Source organism: Vicugna pacos, chromosome 30 (genome assembly GCF_048564905.1).
Source record: "Vicugna pacos chromosome 30, VicPac4, whole genome shotgun sequence".
In the NCBI taxonomy this organism is placed as follows: domain Eukaryota; kingdom Metazoa; phylum Chordata; class Mammalia; order Artiodactyla; family Camelidae; genus Vicugna; species Vicugna pacos.
The window spans coordinates 31269954-31291954 of NC_133016.1; the positions used below are offsets into that span (position 1 = coordinate 31269954).

At 51.3% G+C, this 22001-nt stretch overlaps 2 long non-coding RNA genes across 2 annotated transcripts; both read right to left on the reverse strand.

Annotated features, from left to right (window-relative positions):
• Window positions 1-1634: 1634 nt before the first annotated feature.
• On the reverse strand, window positions 1635-5380 carry LOC140690356 (uncharacterized). Its single transcript, XR_012065620.1, has 3 exons — window positions 5184-5380; window positions 3306-3415; window positions 1635-1909 (listed from the first exon to the last, which is right to left on the reverse strand). It is a non-coding gene; the product is annotated as an uncharacterized lncRNA (long non-coding RNA).
• A 3066-nt stretch (window positions 5381-8446) lies between these two features.
• LOC140690360 (uncharacterized) lies at window positions 8447-14938 on the reverse strand. Its single transcript, XR_012065627.1, has 7 exons — window positions 14670-14938; window positions 14222-14338; window positions 13628-13802; window positions 13418-13509; window positions 10107-10193; window positions 9613-9772; window positions 8447-8732 (listed from the first exon to the last, which is right to left on the reverse strand). It is a non-coding gene; the product is annotated as an uncharacterized lncRNA (long non-coding RNA).
• Window positions 14939-22001: the final 7063 nt, after the last annotated feature.

Sequence of the window (22001 nt, forward strand, 5' to 3'; positions counted from 1 at the left end):
TATCTGGTTACTTAAATTATGAATAATAATGTTCACATTTGTAAAAGTTATTAAAATCAACATTGTTTAATGAAAATATCATTTCTTTTCGCATGAACATGTATTAACTACAAGAAATGTTCCATGCTTTCTTCTACGATTTACTGTTAGAGCCTTAAAGAATAATATTTTCCTCAAAAGATATTACGGCAAAGGGATTTCTTTTGGTGGAACTGTTCCGGCATCAAATCTGGTGCATGTCTCAGGCCACTGGCAACATAGAGATGATAGAAATTAGGAGGCATTATAAACACAGAATCATTTTTAAAGGAATTAAAAAAACTGGATGTGTGTAAACAAAGAATCAGAGAATATTCTGGTGAAATAAATGTATTTTTCAGCTTAAGCAAGACATGGGGTGAATAAATCTGAAATGAAAAAACCACCCAGAGATTAGCAGCGAGTCATGCATGCAGTGTGAATGATCAAAACCAAGTTGTTTCCAAACCAGTGTGCAGGCTTGATGCCTTCATGAATCAAATCTGTGTGGCACCAGGCCACCTCGAATACATGTTGATGAGGTATTTATAAGCCCTTCACCATCCCAAATCAAAGCCCACGCACGAGCCACAAGACCATCACCTACACATTTGGAAAACACACAACATGGTGAATAGCACTTTTCTTGTTCAGTAGCCGGTGGCAGCGAACTGTCAGCAGACAGAGATACAGGGACACAGAGGCACCTCCCCTCACTCAGCTGATAAACTTCCGTGCATCCCTGGGGACAGGATTGTCATAAAATGCACCATGGATTGATCCTCCTCCTAGGAAAGGAACCGTAGTGCTGTCATTAGGTTTGAGCAGGGGTGGGTGGAGGATCTCAGAAGAGTTGTTTCAGCACACCAATAGAATTCTTGGCCACCGTGACCACGAAAGACAAGTCCCCTGCCATCCCGGTAGGCACTTGGGCTCCTGACAAAAGCTGGGCTCAGTAAAGGGTTGAGTAGAAGGCACAGACCTGAGGGATGCCCCAGCAATAGGCAGGAGGTAGGGCCTGGTTTATACTGCTCTGGGTGTATCCCAGACTCATCCGAATACGAAATCAGAAATTTGCAAAACAGCAGAGCTGGGGTGGATCATCTACTCCAGACTCCTCACCTTACAGTTAAAAGGGTGGCAACCCTGACAGGCAAAGCAACGTGCTAAAGGCAGAGCGTGGAAGTGGCAGTGCCAGATGAAACGCAGCGTGCAACCCCCGTTCAAGGCCGCTGACTCTGACGACGGGGCCAAGGTTTCCAATGAGGAGAATAAGACAGTGTAAATACTTTGTTCCCCCTAAAACCCCAAATGTTTTTTAAAGGCACAAAAACTCACCTTAACTAGATCTCTTCTGAGGGGGCTCTCTTCTGCTTCTTCGTCTTTCTGTCTCCATTTCCCTCTCTCAGACACAAACACATTCAGTTTTGTGAAAGGGGACTTCCTTCCATACAAAGACAGACTTCACATCTTCAGAAAGATACCTGAGAAAGCACGTTTCTCAATTCAAGTCTTTGTGTGAGTTCTGGGCAACTGGCTTATTTTCTAGAACAATCGGTAGTTACAAAATCAGGAAATCATCTTCCACAAAGGCAGAGTTCTGGTCCGTGTTGATAAAGTTGGGGATGTCACATTTCATGAGTCTGTTCGGCTCCTCCTCTGGACACCTGCTGCATCTGATGGCTTCCTGGAGCCGAATAACACTGTAAAGGGCTATGGTAGGGATACCAGCTTTGGCCTTGTCCAAGTGGTCCACTTCATTGATGTAGCAGTGAAAGAGGGACCTAGATTCATCATTGCACTGCCAGAGAACACCTTGGGCAGCAGCGGTCTTCCAAAGTCTGACACAAAGCTGTTGAGTCTAAATCTCTTCTCGGGAGACTCTGCATTGCTACAAAGAAAACCAAAATAAAATATCGTTCACAGTGTAGCTCGGTGACCTGAAGAATCATAGTTTTTGCCATCTACTGAGAGTAAATCCCTGCACAGAGCATGCTGACATGCACTGGAATTGAAAGACATCACTTCTGAACACATAAAATTAAACTCAAGGCAAAAGTCTAAAGTGAGGGCCCATGGACCATCCTAAAAAGACATCGTTCCCTGAGAATCCTCAATATTGGTGCCTCGCACACCAGTGTTTCTCCGTGGGACACTCAGATCTCTTCATCAGGATTCGTTAAAGTGCTTCTTAAAATGCAGAATCCTGGGGTGCACACCCTCAGAGTCTCCAGAGGTAGCGACTGGTAGTCTGTATTTTCATAGCCACCAGGATAACTAAACATGCTCAGGTTTAGCACCGCAGTCTACATCGGGTCACCTGAGCATCGACAATTCTGTCTCACGGGATGGGGGGTGCCATGTGTGTCAGGGTGCTGTCCTACCCATGTGTCTCCCCTGATTCTCAGAACTGACAGTGCTGCCCCATTGGGCACGAAATACCACCGTTTCACAATGCATACGCAGGGCGCCCGACTGAAAAACAATCAGTGATAGGAGAGGGGACAAAACTCAGCTTCCTGTTACCTTGTTTCACTTACTGTGGGACGAGTGATCAATTCAAGGGTAATAAATCAGTGAATGAGTGAATAACATGACTCGCGTTAGTCCCACGAGTGCCTGGAAGAGCAAGCCTGGGCACATTGAGAACCATAACAGCCCATCTACTTAAATGTCATCCTCCACAGATCTATGTAAAGGTTACTTCCACCCAGGCAGTGACTCCAGAAGGGCAAGAATCATGTATGAACACACTCTCAAATCCAGAACAGAACCTGACAACAATTAGGCTCTGGAGTCTGTGTTTAGCGAGTGTGGAATCTCAGTGATTCCAGCTCTTACACCTTGCCTTCCCATCCCACCACACACGATATGGCCCTTATGTCCAGTTCTCCCGGGGCTGGGGCCACGGAACCCATTTATAGGACTGGAAGAATCTGATCATTTAAACCATCCCCCAGATTATCATCAAGAGTCACCTGCATTTCAGGGATCAGTAATCCCAGAAGCTTTGCAGTTCAGGCAGCTGAGGGATTTTTATATCAGCTCTGTCTTCTACTGTGACTGCCTGGGTGACATCAGACAAGGAATTCTGAAAAGCCTGAACTTTTCCTTTCAGGAATAATCTAATTAACAAATCTCGTTGACCACTCAACAAATGTGATGTGAAGATCAATGATTTTACACAGGAGTACAACATTCACTAGGTCGTGGATTTAGAATCAGAGGAAAATCATTTTAGAAAGATTGACAGAATGTAGCTTTAATGCGAATTTAAGTATTCTTACCTTTCAGTAAATCATCTTCCCCTACTTATCACTTCACCCAAGTTTAAAAGATGTCTGAGAACAGGGATGAGTGTGCCAGCAATCTGAGACCCAATAACCTAAAATGTCACCTAGGAAAAAGAGGGGAGTAACACTTTTTTAAAAAGCATGGCGAGGATGGCGGGGCCATCCCCAACCCCAGACTAAGAAGCTCTGAGTAATAGCTTTCCTGCCTGCCTGGGGCATCAGCTGATGTGAAAATCCACCCAGAAACCTCACTGTCCAGCAGCTCTTCCATAACACAGGCTACACTTTCTCAGAATTAAGAATTGCGTCCAGTAACCACTTCGCTGAAGAATAAAGACAAAGGAGAACAAGAGAGTTCTGCCCCTCCCAAGGGAGAGCCCAGACCTCGGGCTGCATGCACTGCGCCCACCTCCCTGGAGAAGAATAAACTGGAGAAGGGCGTTCTGCGAAACTGGGGCAGCAAAGGTTGAGATGGGAACAAATTGACCAGCAGGCCAGGGACAACCCCCTCCGTCGCTGCCTTGGCGGCTGCCTCAGCCCTCTCAGCCCATCCTGCCCACCTCTGGTGGCTAAGCTGTCAGGGAAATTGCTTTGCGATCTGGAGCAACAGAGGCTGCCCAAAGGCCAATCTGCGGAAAAGATGGGCGCTAAACCCCCAGCTCCCGAGTGACAGGCTCCATACCCCCGCCAACACCCCGACGCCCCCGCACCCTACCGCAACCCCGGGGAAATATGACCCGAAGAAGTGTGACCTGGGAACGAGGGGCAGCAGAGGCCGCCCCCACGTCAGGCCTGCAGAGAGATTGGAGCTTATCCTCCAGCTCTCCAGGGGCAGCCCCTGTCCTCTCCACCTCCTGATCTCACCGCGCCTACCTTCCAGGAGCAATCAGACCAGGTGTGGGGTGTCAGGCGAATCTTGCGCCAGAGAGGACGTCCCCAGGCCAGGTCAGGGGAGAGGAGAAGAAGTGGCCCCATTAGGCGGGGCAGCCGGCCGTCGCAACTGCCTCTGCCCCTTGACCGCATCGGGCCCGTCTCCCAGGAGCAAGCTGACCTGGAGACGGGCATCCGGCTTCTTGGGCAGCAGAGGACGCCCCCAGGATTGTTCGCGGGGAAAAGGAGAGCAAATTGACAGGCTCCGCGCTGCAGGTCTTCTACCCCCGCCATCGCCACCCCCGCACCTTAAAGGCACCGCCCAGGGCGCCCCTCCCCCAGCAGGCTGAGTAGGACAGGTGCGTCTGGTGACCTGGGGCAGGAGAGGCCACTCCCACACCAGGCCATCGGGGAGACGGGAGCCAATCCACCAGCTCCCCAAGGCAGCCCCTACCCCCGCAGCAGCCACCACTCTTGCCCATGACCTCACAGTGGCCTTCTCTAGGGAGCAGGCTGACCTGGAGATGGACGTCCGACGAACTTGGGACAACAGGGACCGCCCCCAGGGCAAACCATGGGGGGAAGTGGGAGCAAATGGACAAGTTCCATGGGAAAACCTGCCGCTGCTGCCACCACCCCCAAAGTACCAAGTCCAACTCCCGGGGTCAGGCCGACTAGGATACACGCGTCTCGTAACACAGGGCAACAGCGACCGCCCCCAGAACAAGACGCGGGGAAGATGGGAGCAAATGGTCCGCTCCCCCGCTGCAGGCCCCCGACCACCGCCACCCCTGCACCCTGACTACCCTGCCTCCCGCCCCCAGCAGGCAAAGTGGGACAGGGGTGTCCCGGGACCTGGAGCAGCAGAGGCCGCCTTCAGGCCACGCGGTGCAGACATGGAGCTAATCAACAATCTCCTCCGGGGCAGCCTCCCTATGCCTGCAGCCACCACCTTACCAGCCCCCTGACCGCACCGCACCCATCTCCCAGGAGCAAGCTCACCTGGAGTCGGACCTCAGGCAAATCTCCGGCGGCAGACGTCGCCCCCAAGCCAGGCCGTGGGGGAGAGAAGAAATGGAGCAACTCCCTGGAACACATCCCCTGCCCCTGCCGCCTCCGCCGCCGCCTCCCAGGAGCAAGCTCATCTGGAGACCCGCGTCCCACCTCTAGGGCAGCAGTAGCCGCCCCTGGCTCCGCCTCTGGGGAGAGCGGAGCGAATTGATCGGCTCCCCCGCGGCAGCCTCCCTCCCCCCGTGGGTCCCGCACCTTAACGGCCCCGCCCCCACTCCGCACTCAGCAAGCTGAGTGGGACAGGAGTGTCCGGCGACCTGGGGAAGAAGAGGCCGCTCCCAGGCCCAGCAGCCGGGACAAGGCAGCTATTCCACCCGTTCACCAGGGGTAGACCCGCTCCGCCCCTCTGCCGCTGCCACTGCCTTCTGACCTAACCGCCCCACCTACCAGGAGCAAGCTTACCTGGAGTGCAACATCTGGCGAACCTCCGGAGGCCAAGCCCCACCCCAGGCCAGGCTGCAGGGAAGAGAAGAAATCGATCGGCTTGCCCGGGCAGCCTCCCAACCGCCACCGCCGCCGCCGCAGCCCAAAAGCATTGCAATAGCCTACCGGGGTCAGGCTGACTGCAAGGATGTGCACTTGCCTTCTTATCCTGGCCAGGTCCCTGAGCACCTCCCTGCATCCCTACACTCCCTGCACCTCTGCACCCCTGCTACTCTCTGCAATTCTGCATCCCTCCACCCCCACATCCCCTGAAATGCCTGCGCCCTCCACAGCCCCTGCACCCCTGTCACCAGTTACACTTTTGCACTGCTTACACTCCTGCACCCCTGCATGTCCCACACACCACCTCTTGGGCCTTTGGCAGAGTCTCTGCTGTTAGACCAATGCACAGTGACTCACTCTTTGCCAGTATATGATGCATCAGTGGACGTCAGGGGTTGCCTGCAGGAAGGTACATGTTCCTGGTCACTAGCCTGGGCCACTAGGGTGATCTCTGTGAGGTCACCCAGGACGGGTTCAGAGATGCTGTTCTCTGGGAAGAGAGGAGTTGAAACCGGTCTTGAGGGCAGAGCTGTGCTCACCAGGCCGTCCACGCTTCATGTTTTACACAGGGCTTCGGAGAAGTGAAATGGATCCGGCCAAGTAATACCGGCCTGCTGTGAGCCCACCTCAGTCCTGGGCTCTGAGTCAGACCGACTGGCTCCCTCAATCAGGGCCCAGTTTGGGCACCTGAATGGTCCCTTTGAGGCATCCCAACAGTTCTCAGGATGAAGTCTGGCTGCTTCCACCCCATGGCCCTCCCTCCTACTGTGCTGGCCTCAGGAAGGTTCCTTATATGGGGAAGAAGGCAGCCCACACCCTACCCCACCCCTCACCTTTCTCTAACCCAGGCTGGTGCTCTCTCTGCCCCTCAGAGTCTGGGAAGCCATCCCTCTTCAGTTATGTCCCTTCTGAGATGGACTTGCTTCCACTCAATTCTAGGCGAGGATGCACCATGGAATGCACTGGGTAAGAGAACCAAAATAAATAATTTCTTCTGTGAGGTTGTCTGTTTATCTACTGGGGCTGGGCTGTGTGTAGTTTGCTACAGCTATTGGTGTGAGAGGCTAAAACAGCCTGTGTGTCCTTGTTTTCATCTCCCCGCTGTCTTTGGGTTTTCCCTAGACACTCCTGAGACATTTACTTCTGTTAGTATTATTCCTGTTATTACACACGGGCCCTACTGACATGGAGGTAAGGTGTTGGGGGAGCGGGACAGAGCAGGGCATCTGCAGTCCTGTGATTAGTTCTCATTGAGCCTGTGCCCTGAGCTGTGACCTCCACAAGTGTGTCTCTTTCCCCCCACCCCAATTTGGGTGACACAGAAGGGATTTCCCTTCTCCCAGGTTGGTTAGGCTCTGGTAAAATAATTTCTCATTAAAAAAACAAACAAAAAACAACTTCCCCCAATGAAACAGAATGTTCTGGGTGTATTTCAATACAGTTATTTTCTCCTCTCCAGGCAGGAAGCATGAGGAGTTATCCTCTGACCTTCATTCTGAGAACAGGACATGGTCCTGGATGTAAAATACATGAAAAAGAGCATGGGGCCCCTCTGACTGGCCCCCTGGACTTGTCACACTCTGATTTCCCCACACTGAGCCTCCTGCTGGCCTCAGGGACCTGTTAAATCTGCCTGCCCCCAGGGTTCTTACAAAAGCAGGTTCTGCCTTGGGAGCTGTGACTCTCCAAGCCTGCCCGCTATTCCCTTTGCAACCTCTCTGAGTTGGGAGCAGCTTTCCCTCTCAGTCTTCTGGGATCTAAGAAGAGCAGTGGGTTTGCAGCTCCCTCAGATCTGGTGTTATTTTCAGGACAGGAGGAAGAACTTCTGAGCTCCACACGAGCTGGACCAGAGGCTGGAATCCTCCCTTCCTCTGCCACCGTGCAATCAGTGGCTGTGGTTCTAGCCGAGTTTCTGAAGATGTGGACTTAAACACACATATCCCAGCCCCCACAGGAGCACACAGTCCCATAAATCCCCCTAGTTTCCACTGGTAACTATGGAGCGGATGGGGACACGGGTTTCGGGACCACAGAGGCCTGACTGCACGACTTGCTCCATGGCCTATTTACGTGGTTGCTCTGGGCCTTGTCTGAAGTGGCTTGCTTACCACACCTGGTACGTGGGAAACACAAAATAAGTACTAGAACCTTCACTTTTTCTCCCTCCAGGGCCTTCAAACGTAGAAAGTAATAAGTGAACTCAGACAGCCTAGTCACCACAATGAGGTCCGTCCAGCCTGGCTCTCCTGAGTGATGGGCACTGACTTGCACCTTAACTCGGAACAGTAGGGGAACTGCCTTCCTCTAACTGGGCCTCTCCCCACACCAGGCACGCCCGCAGCTCAGACGGGGCCAGCTCCCCAACTGAGGTGTGTGCTGGTGGCTTCAGTGTGACCTGGCCCTGCCGGGACATGAACCTGCAGTGAGTGAGGTGGAGGGTCGGGTGGAGGGGGGTCCCTTCTGGGGTGGCAGGGGGCCCGGTAGCACCCCTCCCAGCCTGGTGCCTGGGGCTCCCTAACACCTCCTACAGCTCCTGGGTTGGCTCCGGTCCTGGCCACTCCACACACCCTCCCAGTATCTTTTCATTATGTCCCTTTTCTGCTTTTATCAGCGAGAAGTGGCTTCTGTTGCTTGTTCAGTGAAACAGGACATCGGGAAACCAGACTACTTCTAACATCAGTAAAATACCAACCTCGGTCAGCTCGCCGGGCAGACCGTGCAGCACAAAGGCCTGAACAGGGCTGTGCGAACGGCTTACGTGAAGGGTCCTCAGCATCTGTCTTCAGAGATACAGAAGCTGATGGTTCAGGTAAAACCTCAGGGTGGGATTGAGGAATCCAAAGCTGGTTGGTTTCAAAGGCTAACTGGTCAGACCAGACCCCTGAGCTGTGGTCAGAAGCCTGGCTCAACGTCACGCAGACTCAGCGCCCTAAGTGCCGGGTGGGGCTGGTGCTGTTCCCTTTGCAGGCTCTCGTTGGGGATTCACTGTAGCCCCTTAAATACAGCAGAAATTCCAGCCCCATTAGCCCCCACCCTGAGTGTTCCATGACACAAATCCCGGGAGTGTTTAATTTTCATCTTTGTTTAGGAGGATGAAGGTGGTTCAAGAGAAGACATAAATTCACACTTAGTGACACAAGGTCACAGCCAGTACTTCCTCCACGGAGAGCTATGTGCTCCCACAGTGGTGGCTGGGGGCTGGGCAGAGACCCTCTGCTGGTCCCAGAGGGACTCGCTCATCTGGCCACAACTCATGGGTTGGACAGAAGATCCAGAGGGTGACAGAGCATCTTTCCTGGGAATTTGGAACTGACACATAGAAATCAAGTTCACTCATCTGGAGTTTGGCGGAGGGGAGGGGCGGTGGTTGGAAATCAAATGAAACCAGAGCATGAGAGAAACTTAGAAGTGAAAGAGCGAGAGACAGAGAGACTGAGCTTGTGAGAGCAAATAGTCAGAAAGAAGGCAAACAATCAGGGGACAGAAGAATTCCAGCTCCTGACTGTGTAGTCTGTCCCAGCCCATCAATGACCCCGCGAGATGTTTAATAACATTCCAGTTTTGCAGATTAGGAAACAGGCTGAAAGAGGTGGGGGCTGGGTTTGGGTGCACAGTTAATTCAATTGCCACTGGACCCCACACTTCCCATTGCCTGAAGGCACCCTAATCCTCACTGGGACCCCTGTGGTCCCCTGACAGCCCAGCACCCTGATCAAAGGGACCCTGCGGGAGTGGGAACCCCTCTTGAGTGTGGAGAGTTCCCTGCCCCGAGATGCCATGCATCAGCAAGCTCCCGCTCACCCCAGGTTAACATCAGCCCAGCTCTACAGTCTCCCAACCCGCTTCCCTCCCTGCCAGGCACCCCCATCCTTACCACCGAGTGTACTGCAGGAATTCAGGCACAGGGATGCCCAAATCAACACGAGCCCATCGGCTATAGAAAAAGCAGACTCCCAGGCCCACCTGGGTTGTGAGGGGACAGAAGGTGTCCTCAACTTTCATGTGTCTAAGACAATCTTCTTCAGCTGGAGGTTCTAGAGAAAAATAAAAGGTCCAAAACATAGTTCGGTGAGGAATTCCTCCAAGGACCTGACTCCAGTGTCTACAACCATGTGTACCTACCCCCGGAATTGGGGTGAAGGTGGATTATTGATCAGCACAACCCCTGGTGGCCCAGCTCCTTGGCTTGGCTGCCCAGAGGGGGCTGGGGGAATGGGTAAGGCCAGGGCACTCAGGAAAAGCACAGAGGACCTGAGCTCTCCCTTCTGCACTCGTAAACCCTTCCCCAAATCTCAAGGCATTGGACAGAGATCCGCCACAATAATGAGATGCTCCCATCTCTTCACTCACTCCTGTCGGTTCACTTACATGCTGAGCATCCACTGGGTCCCAGGACAAGACACATAGGATGGCTGATGGGACAGGCTTGGTCCTTCCCCCTGGAACCTGTTCAATCTGATCAAAGAATGATCACTTATAAAGAGTTTCTCAAAATTATACAGAGACCAAAGACCAACTGCAGAGTGAACCAAATTTAAAAATATATATGAAGATCCCCCAGTCTCCCCGCCTAAGGTTAACAGCATAAAGCAAAAAGTTCTTGCCTTTAATCAGCAGGGAAGTTGTCACCCCCTCTCAGGTGGAAAGGAGAGTTATTCTTTGAGCACGTCACAGAAGTGCTCCATCGGATTGGACCAGGGCATCTACATTCATTCAGCAAATGTGTATAAGCTCCTACTACATACGGGAATCTCCTAACTAGACCGTTCCCAAGGCTCTCGGGCTTTATCAGTCAACAAAATAGACATGACTCCCCATCACTGGGGGCTCAGAATTTTAGCAGAGGAAACAGGCAGCATGTTGGGGTAGCAAGAGTTTGGATAAATTTTTAAAAAAGAGTGATATGAGCAAACTCGGGTGATGGCGGTGGGGTGGGAGGCAGGCAGGAGAGAATAAGGCAATCCTGGCAGATCTCACGGAGTAATGAACTTGAAGCAGAATAGATCCGGAGGAAGAAGGAAGAGCCGGAGCCAGAGGCCCCCAGAGTGAGGGGGAGAGTGTGGGCAGAGAGGCAGAGCACGCCGGGTCCTGAGGCCTTTGTGACGACTTTGGCTCCTAATGACATGGTGACCCGTTTAGTGAGTTTTGAGGGGAGGGGTGATGTAGTCCAACTTATGCTTTTGTGTTTGTGTTTTTTGGGGGGAAGTAATTTATTTATTTTAATGAATGTGCTGGTGATTGAACCCAGGATCTCAAGCATGCTAAGCATGCGCCCTACCACTGAGCAACACCCACCACCCCCAATGTATGTTTTTACAGGCTCCCTCTGACTCTGTGTGGATGAGAGATTGTAGGAAAGCAAAGATGGAAACAGAAGGCTATTGGTATCCAGGAAAGGCTGAAGGTGGCTCTTAGGAGGGCGGGGAGCAGAGAGCAGGTATTTAATTAAGACAGAATATCCAGAATTTTCTAACAAGCTGGATTTGCTGTCTGTGAGTGTAAAAGAAAGAGAGAGAAAGGACATGGTTCCAACATCTGGGCCTGGACAATGGGAGGGATGTCCTCTCCGGATGGGAAAGGGGATGGGAAAAGGTGGGGCTGAGCAGGTGGAAAGGGGCTGGTATCAGCTCAGTTCTTCAATGTCATGGTTAAGGGGTGTGTTACATATTGCCACAGAAGTGCCTAATAGGTAGAGGAATCTGTTTTCTTTTTCTTTTTAACATTTAAAAAATATAATTAAACATATTAATTGTATTATGTGAATGATTTGGGAATTTTGTTTCATGCCAAGTTATATGTTATATATAGCCAAATGGAGCATATATCAAAAAGGGGAGAAATGAGGGCTTTCACATAAACTGACTGTCCGTAACGTAGGTAAAATTTCAATAAAACCAGTCTTCAGGGCAAAAACCTCATCTCGGTGTTACATAAAAATAAATGAAAAACGACTATGTTGATGTACCATTATTTCATGTTACATAATAGCCCCAAACTAACAGTGTTTAACTATGAGGCTTGTAGAAATACTATTCGCTTTATTCACATAAATACAGAAGTGCAGAAATGTTCTAAGGTAGAATTAGCATCTTAGTGGAAATAATACATATTTGAGCATTTTACATGATATATATGTACTGATTCAAAATTTGGAAAAGTAATTTCATAGTAGAACATATGTATGAATGTGAAAGCAAGATGAATGAAAGGAAAAGAATGTGATGTGAGTCTCAGGGATAAAGGCTCAGATGGAAAGGGGAAATCAGGGAATTTTGGAGAAATCGAGAAATTGATGGCATGCCAATTTCCAAGGCTGGGTTGCTTCCACCAAAGGAATAGCAGAGAGAGAGAGGAGAGGCCCAGGAACCCACCCTGGGGAACACCCACAGTATATGTTTGGAAAAAACAGGAGACATTGGCAAAGGACCAGCCAGCAGGCCAAAAGCAGAAACAGACAGAGAGATGGGCTGGGGGTTGAGTGAAGCAGGAACACGGGGTAGGAGGGATGGAAGAGCTGGGTCAAATGCTGCCGAGGGGCCAAGCATGATGAGGAGTCAAAATTGACCACTATATTTAGCAACATGGGGTCACTGATGGCCTTGACAGGGCAGTTTCCATAGAGCGAGGGATCAGGCGAAAAGCCAGAATGGGTGTAAAAGGGGATGGCTCAAGAGAAGATGCAGACAGTGAGTTTAAACAACTCCTTAAAGATTTGCTGCAAAGACACAGGGTGGCAATTGGTGGGGGTGAATTAGGGTCAAGGAGTGCTGTTGGTTTAAGAGGATGGACGTTTATATACTGATGGTGCCAACTAGCAGGAGAACAAAATAGATGAGGCAGTGAAAGAGAGGATGGTTTTGGGAGTGACAACCCAGAGAAGATGGGAGGGATGGGGCCTCGGGGACTTTTGGAGGAACTGGCTTTCGATGCCACTTTTAATAAGCGGTGGGGCACCGAGAGTGAGGTCACAGACATCAGAAGGCGAGCGGATGTGCTGGGAGTTGCTTGTGAAATTTCTCTTCTGTTGGCTTGTTTGCTTGTTCAAAGTAGAAAACTAACCTTACCAGCTGAGGAACAAGGAGGAAGAAAGAGTTACTGGAGCCATGAGCAGAAGATAAGAAAGAGCCTTCCAGGGAGAATGGGACAGTAAAAAGGGCAGGGGGAGGCGGGGGAGTGCGCTCCCAGAAAGTTACATTTTCTCTTTGACGTCCCCAAATGTGTGACGTGTTATTACCCTTCCTGCTGTCTACAAAATAAAAATTAATTATGGTTCAGAGGAAATGCTATTTCATTCTAAGAGGCTGCCTGTTTCTCAGGAATGGTCATCTTAAACTGCAAATATTACAAACAATGTTGAAAAGATGAACCTGTGTACCTAAAATCCCCTATTTTCTATTAATCTGTTTACTACTTAGTTCCCCTATCAATAACACATAACAAATACTGCCATGATGGAGGTACACCGATGCTTAAAAGGAAATGAGATCTGTATCCTTTTGCTAAATTCCATGGCTTCCTTAATATGCAGTTCCACTTGGAATTTAGGAATGTCTGGTATAAGAAGTGAGAAACAGTTTGAGAAAATCCCGGCTCAGAATTATACATCACAACCACATCTCACAAGTATATACAGCCGTAAAAAAGTTTAAAAGCAAAACTCCGTAACTACTCTTAAAGACCTTTGCAAACCTGGGCCTGCCAAGATGTTTCCAAACTGGAAAGGAACTCCAATCTCTTGCCTGGTACCGGACCAGAGGCTGGCCAGCCTTTTCTGTAAAAGCAAGAGAGTAAATATTTTCAGTTTTGCAGATCATTTTGTTGTAACCATGCAGGTAGGCAATAAGAAAGCTAAGAGCACTGGGAGATAGGAAACAAACGGGCATGCCCACACTCTCCCTTCCACTCAGGGCAGCTTCTCTGTGGTGGGGAGCTTTGCCACAATCACTTGCTTCTTTTTTCCATTGGTTTCTTTGTTTCCACCTTACTGCTCGAGCTCAGAACTTCAGGTGGGCCTGGTCCTTCAGCATCCATGCAGAGAAGGCTGAGCGGGGTTGGGAACCCCACCTGATGGAGAAGAGAGATTACTGGGAGGGACATTGTGGAGGCCACCATGACACGAGACAATCACACCTTCCGGGGTGAAAGGGAACGAAGACAAGGGAAGGACACAGTAGTGGGACCCCTAGGTCGCCTGCCAGGCTTGTTCTCCCTCCACGGCAACCATGGGGGCCTGGGGGGTGTTGGGCTTCAGCTACGGTGATTAGGATGAAGGGACTCAATATAAAGGACCCTCCAACTCCTCACTAGGTTCCAAACGCAGCCCCTCTAAGTCCACCCTCTGAGTTTCTGGAACTCTGCTGGAAGAATACATGAGCAGGCCAGAACCAGAGCCCAAGCCAAACATGACAGGGGTCTCGTGGGGCTGTAACCCCATGCTCAGTGGTCGGGGACTCCTTGCAAATCTGCAGAAATCCCTGTTCCACCTCATTCCTGGGAGAAACCCCAGATCTCCTCCTGCTCTGTCTGTTCTTCTCTTGAGGCTATTGTCCTGGAGGGATGCTGAGTCCTTGAACCTGGTCCTCCAAACGTACATAAGCAGCCTGTTCAATAAAACAAATTATGCACTTTTTCACATTTGCCAGTTTTTTGATTCCAGAAAGGCTGTGGGACTCATTCTCACAGTCTCCTGTGCCCCCACCACATGGTGGCCCTCTGCTCATGTAAACACGATTTCCCACAACTGCACCCTGCCTCCCAGCTTGTCAGAGGGGAGTGTCCCACAAAGACACAGGTGTTTGTGAGGATCCTGTCCCCCAGCAGAAAACCTGCTCCTGGAGCCACGGTCAGGGATCTGGCCTCCTAAGCCGCTCAGCTCTAATTCAAAGCCTAAAGTGGGGGCCCCGAACATTGCTGAATGACTTTCTGAATCACCTGGACTGGAGGGGACTGATTTTCTTTCCAGGAATGGAGGTAGCGCAGCCTCCATTTTCAGGGCTGACCTTGACGATGGATCTAGTTCCCCCGACTGCAACACAGGAAGGAGTGGCCCTTCCATCCCACAGGTTGGAGACCCAACCCAAGGGAGTACTGAAGCAGTGCATTGCTGCCAGGTCCAGCATCCCTGCAGAGTGGCCTCTGCCCTTGAATGACCCCCTTCCCAGGGCCTTTCTTGCCCGGACACCACCACACCCCAGGCTGTGCCAGAGCTCTGGGGCTCTGCGTGTCCAGGGCACACAGGTGGCACCTGAGCCAGGTGTCCCCTGGGCCTCAAGGGAGAGAGGTCTGCTTCTGCATCAGGGGAAGGTGACCCCACAAGGCTGGCAGGACACTCTCAATATGGACCTCCAGGAGCCCTGGGAGCAGTTTCCCTGCAGGTGTTAAGAGCCATCATCAGGAGGGCAGGCCCCTCTTTATGCAGACCATCCAGCAGTGCTGGGCCCACGTGCTGACCTCAGAAATCTACATGCCCCCAGGATACCCCAGGCAACCTCACAACTTCGTCACTTGGTGACCTGGGTACCACGAGCTCCTTGGCCATCCCATGAGGGTGGTCCTTGCAGGCATGGTCTCCAGGTTCTCCCGTTGAGAAATCCCCCTGGGTTTCTGTGGTCACAGAGCAGACACCAGAAGATTCTAGTCCTGCAGTGACCCCCACAGCAGTCAGCTCCCCTGTGCATGTCCAGGGACAAAGGACAGCAATTTATTGCCAGGAACCGTGATTCCATACTAAGTTCAGGATCCTGGTAACTCACTCTGCACCCCAAAAAGCTTCCATGAGAAATGTGTGTATTGGGATGTCTGTGCCCCTAGAAGAGCTGTTCCTGAGGGTTCCTGGGACCCTCCAGCCCCTCTCAAGGTTCTCAGATCCTGGGTCTAAATTTCTATCTGCCTCTTTTGGTGTACGGCCACCTGTGTCTCGTGGTCACGGGTCACTTTATTGCATGACTTGGCATGTTCTTAGTGCTCGTCCTCCACCCCTGCACTAGACTCCCAAGATGTTCCCACTGACCCTTGGCTCCCTGGGTGGCTCAGGGGGCCCTAAGTCTGCACCCTTCACTCTCCTCCTCTACCCCCACCTCTGGGGCCACCCCTAGGTGGACTTGGAGGTGTTTGTAAATGAGTCTTACACAAGGACATATCTGGACAAAGCAGGACCCCACCCCCGGAAAACTCACCTGCTCCCTTCTCAGAAGAGGACCCCACAGCCCCACATTGCCTCCCAGGGGTCTGCTCAGGACACAGTCCCCCAGTTCTGGGCAAGGTGTCTCCTTGGAATCCTTGCTTCCAGGAAGAGTCTCTCTGTCCTTCTTCAGAGTTTAGAGGTGTTCCCATGTCCCTGACCACCAAGATGCCCAGCACAGTCCCTTCAGTGACCTGGAGAGACAAGGAACTTATGTGGCCACAGGTCTCACAGGACACACCTGCTGGGACCCCAGGCTAAAGGGCTGTCCTTCTGCCTTCTCAGGTGTGGCTCCCGTGGTATCTTTTTGCAGGGGGCCCAAACGGGGAGTGTGGCCCAAAGCAGTTCATGGGGCTCTCTGGGCAGGGAAGACTTGGGCCAGGTGGCCTTGCCTGGTTTCCCTGCTGGGCCACTCTGAAAACCCCCGCTCCTCTGGCTGTGGCTGGAGGCCCCTCAAACCTCAGGGCGGGGCTCTTTCTCTCAGCCTCCACTGACTCCAAAGCCACGCTGGTGCTGGCGAGGGGAAAGAGCTTTCTTGCCTTCTTTTGGCCAAGTTGCCACAGGTGGATGCTGCGGGGAGCTGGAGAGAGAGGTAGCACTTGCTCAGATGTGAGTGGTTAAGCAATTTGACACCCTGTCAACTAGCCTTAAACATTGGAATGAGGTCTTTCCCGGTAAAGCTGGAAGTTACTTTCAATAACTTGTCTAAAGATTTCTTTTTTTTTTCCACTTAAAGACTCATAAAACCTCTCCCAGGTCATTCCTGGTATGGACCATTATCCAGGGATCAATCAGGAAATGCAGGAGGAGAGGGGTGGGGGTGGGGGAGAGGGGAGGTTAGATCAGAGCCCACGGAGAGGAGATGCCCCTCCCAGGAGCCTCACACTGGGCAGTGGCTTCTGGCATCCAGCTCTCCTGTTCTCAGGCCCATTCCATCTGCGGGGTTTTCCAAAAACATAATGGTGGAAGGGCCATGGAGGACACCTAGAACTTCCAGAATAGACAGGGGGAGCAGAGTTACCATGCTGGCCCTGGGTTTGGAGACAGACCTGCAGTGGAGACCACAGGCTTCTGAGAAGCCAGTTTCGAAATAAAGGCAGTATGCACTGGAATACCCGGCTCGAGAGAGTGCTTCATCATAGACATGTAATTTACATAGTTCTCACCACTAAATTCTGTGTTCCCAACACGCTACATGAATGACGGCTTCAACACACATTCATTTCTGAGATGTGAAAAAGTGTAGAGCCGCTCTTTCATCCTGCATAATGGGCATGGCTACACTTAAGAACACTTACCAAGATTTCTCAGCAAGAGCCAATTTCGAAATAAAGGCAGTTTGTGCAGGAAAACCCTGTTGGAGTGAGGGCTTCCCCATACACATGTAAGTTATAGAGTTCCCCTCACCATGAAACGCTGTTCCCAACATGCTACATGCATGAAGGCTTCGACACACATTCAGTTCTAAGCTGTTAGCATGTGGAGAGCCGCTCTTTCATTCAGCACAAAAGGCATGGTTACACCCAGGAAGATTTACCCAGATTTCTCAGCTGCTTCCTTCAGCCAGATTCAAAATAAAGGCAGTTTGTGCTGGGAAAGCCTGTTGGAGCGTGTTCAGAGCTGTTTCGGGCTCTGTCCCAGCTGGAGGGTGCAAAGCCCAACCTCCAGAAAGAGGGACCAGGACCCCACCCGCCAGGTGGTGTTGCCTTTGTAGGGGAACAGTGATCTTTGGGTAAGATATATTGCGGCTCTCTCTAAAAACTGCTTTGACTTAAGTTTGCATCCTAGTCACCAGTTCCAGGACAACAGAAAAGGCATACCCTACATCCCTTTGCACTCAACTCTTCCCAAAAGAGCAAATATTTGTCCATGAAAATACCAGCTGCTCTTCTAAGGCCCACTAAATACCCAGCAGTGTGGGCGGTGCACTCTTGATCAGGGACAGGAGGAGAGGGAACAGCGGTCCTCCTGCAGGCTTGGCCTGGTGTGGCAGCTGCGCTGTGGGTGCGTGGTGGGGAGGGAATGCAGGGAATCCTGTTTGAGGGGCCTCTGTGCACGCCTGCATTATAGTCTGAGGCTTCATACAAAGGCTCCAGGCATCCTAACTGGTTAGATACAGCCCCCACCCTTGGGCTGGAACCACCAGGAGATAAGTACCTGTAACAGGGACGGTGCCTGGTGTGGGGAGAGGTCATGGGACACTCCGGGGGCAGGGGCGGTGGTGCTGGGGAAGGCAGTTGATGCAGTGAAGGGTGGAGGGAGCAGGGTCCTTTGCTTGGGGGTGCGAGTTCTTTGGGAGACCACAGGGAATGGCACACATCATCCCCACCCTATACCCCAAATTCCTAGCCCCGCCAACACAGGGGCTGCTCTGCACCCTCTCAACGTGGTTCTCCTGTAAGACCGCACCCAACCAGGCATCTGGCACCCTGCCCTACCTCCCCTCTTGGGACAGATCCCGTCTTCTTGGAAACTGCCTAGCAGCGCGTATTCAAGGCCGGCAGCCGGCCTGGCGGATCTGCACTTCAGGTGCCCTACCTGGCCAGACGTGCCTGCCTGGGCTCAGTCCTCTATCTTGCCCACAGGTAGCCTGGGTCCACTTCCGGTGCAAGCGGAGGCCGCGGAGCCCAGGCTGAGCCCCGCACACAGACAGGTGAGGGTGCCCCCGCCCCGCTGCCCCGCCGCCGCGCCCACTGTTGGCAGCATTGCCCCAGCCTCCGGCCGGTGCCACCTGCAGCTGAGGACCTCCGCGCAGCCCCGCCCGCCCCGGCCCCGCCCAGCTGCCCCATAAGCCTCCCCCCACCCCCGTCCTGGCCGCGCCCTTGCTCCCATTGGCTCCGAAAGTTCTGCCCTTGCACGTCTAGCCTCGGGAGGACGCAGACGCAAGCGCTAGGGGAGGGCCCCGCGGCGTTGCCATGGATAAAGACGCCGCGCTCCTCGCGGGCTGGCGTGCGCTTCTGGGGCAGGCAGCGGGCTCCGGAAGTGTGCAGCTGCCCGGGACCATGGCGGTGTTTGCTGCTGGGGATGGCGGCTTGCTTGGCCGGGCCACTAGTTCTGGCCGCGTCAGTCGGCGGCCGACATCCTTTCTGGGGCGGCGTCTCACAGACGGTAAACGTACGGCAGCGCCGTTGGCGGGGCCAGTGGACATGGACCGGGGTGGGATCCGGGTTGGTGTGGCGGCCGGGGAGGGCTGAGGTCATGATGGCAGCCCTTCTTGGTGAAACAATAAAATGAATAGCCATTTTCACAAGACCTCTGAGTAAATCTACTAGGGAACTTCATCCTGGACTGAGGAAGAAGACTGGGGAGGAGGGGGCATTCAGGGGCACAGAGAACCATGGGCCACCTGTCCCACGATGGACTTTAGACTCACTCTCACCCTTCAGGAACTACTAAATACACACAGACAGAGTGCTATGGACAAGATTTTTTTTTTTAAACAAATCCCTGAATCCCTAGCAGGTCTTGTTTCTACCCATACACAAATGGCTTATGTGCATAATGTTTCACAAAAGCCTTAAAATATTATCACCCCAACTTGACACATCAAGAAACTGAGGTAGAGAAGTTTATCACATTCTACAAGATTAGAGAGAGGCCACGTCAGACACCGTATTTAAATCCAAGCCCCTGCTCCAGTGCTCACACTAGAAAGTGTGACATACTGCCCCTTTCCTGCCCTCTCCCTGCAATCAATCTCTGAAGAGTCTTTTCTGTGTCACCTGGAATCACAATCACATTCATTTTCCACAAAGAGCTATGTCACTCCTTGGAGGACTTTTCAAAATCTAAAGGGTTGGTTTGAGAGGAGAGATTTGCATTTTCTGTTTCTCAAAGGAAACATGGCTTTAAAAGAAACTGAAAAGTAGTTATCTAGTCTAAGCCCTCATTGTGCAGAGAAAAAACCGGAGGCTCAGAAGAGATGAGGAAAGGGCCTTATTAACAAATATTGCCTCAGTGCAGCACCAAGCCAGACCTGGCACTTCTAGGGGAGGATCTGGAAGGCCCAGGAGAATGAGTGTTAGAAAACAGAAAGAGAAGAAGCATACAAGGCCCCGTCTCTTCACCACCATAACATGAATGTCCACCAAATTACCCAGAATGGGTGCAGCCAATATTAAGTTTGTCAAAAGAGGTTATAGAATTCTCAACCATAGTGGAAATTCCAACATTTACTGTGCTTTTTTCCCAGTTCAAGCATCAATTCAGTGGGCACTCTGTACCAGGGACTACACGAGGCCTGGGGTTCTCCCAAATACAGATCTCTATTACCACGTGTGCAAACCACATTAAGGCCACCAGAAGAAAAGCGCCCACAGATAAGATGGAATTACTGAAACTGAAAGCAGCAAAAGAGCATATATTACTAGGAAAAACGGTGCTCCTAGTAATGGACACATGGACATAGAATGCAAACTGTGTTTAGCAGGCAGGAAAGGGGGGATTAACAGATACAAATTAGTAAATATAAAATAAATGACAAGGACCTGCTATATAACACAGGGAACTATATTCAATTTCTTGTAGTGATTTATACTAAAAACAATCTAAAACATATATATATACATATGCATATGTTTATAACTGAATCTCTGCTGCACACTTGAAAATAACATTGTAAATTGACTACACTTAAATAAAAAATAATTTTAAAAAATAAGTAAAAATAAATGCAATGCCATTAAGAAAAAATAAAAGAACTCTCTAATCCCCTTAACTGTAGGTGGTCGAGAAATCTAGCTGCAAACACCAAGTCCACTGGATCACTCCAGCACTGGCTGTCATTCTTTCTGACCATCAGAGAGTCACTTGCTTCACTGAGGTTACTTTTCTCTTCTGTGAAAGGCTACAGTTGCAACTAACGATGTATAGAATCTCATCATTCACAAGCCCAAAAAGTAGTGAGAACTTCACATGGGCCAGGCTCTGGTCAGATGAAAAGATAGGGTCCCAGATATATTCATGGGTAGAAGAAGTTTATGCCATAAAGTTATAAATTCTTCCTGTTTTGATAGACAGATTCATTTCAATTCTGGTTAGAATTCCTACCAGATTTTTCTTGGAATATAACAAGTTAATTTATGGTCAGGAATAGCCAAGAAATTTCTTTAGAACCACCACTTGGGAGGGGTGGATAGGCCATTCATTTCCACTGCTCTTTCTGAAGTGATGAAAACGTTCTGGAATAATAATGGATGCACCACTGTGAATATGCAAAAAGCTGCTGAATTGTACCATTTAAATGGATGGAATTCATGGTTTGTGAACTATATCACAATAAAACTGTCCTATGAAAATTATTTCTTGACAATTATTTTTCAGTTTATACACTAGTCTGTCCCACAATTTAAGAAAAACAAAAAACCTAAACAAGCCAAACTATGCCAGGAGCACTTTAGGACTGCAATATGCCTGGGTCTCCAAGGCCTCTGGTGGTGCTGTTCCTGTTAACACACAATAGCTGGGCTGGGCTAGTTAGGGACTGTAACTATCTTTTGAAAATCGAGGATCACTCCTTTCACCCTGGGAGAGGGAAGGAAGGAGGATGTCACAGCCTCATGCCTTCAGCACATTTTTAACAGAACCAAGCCCTGCTTTCACCACTGCAATCCCTCTCACTATAAAAACACGTGACATCAACAAGCACCGCCATCATAACACCTGAAAGTGTTCAAGGTACTTACCTGAGGCAGAAACATGGAGGGGGGAGACAGAACCTCGCTTAGCAGTGACGCTCCCTTTTCCCGACTCCACCAGGAGAAGCTGGGCGTTAGAGCCGGAGGCTTTCAGCCCAGGTAGCAGCGCCCACGCCACAGAGCTGGTCCTCAGGGAGCGGGAAAGGGAGAGCAGGGCAGCCCCGGGGTCGCGGGGCAGGGAAAGCGGGGAGGGGGACGCGGGCTGCAGCCTCGCTCGGAGGACAGCCCCAGCCCCAGTCCCAGGCGCCCGCCCCCGTCCGGGTCCGCAGACCCCGCCCGCCCGGGACACAGCCCGCCCAGGGGCGGGGACGGGCCGCCGGACGAGAAGAGGAAGCCCGGGAGGAGAGGACTAGCGGGAGGGAGAGGGGAAGGGGACGCCAGCCGCGG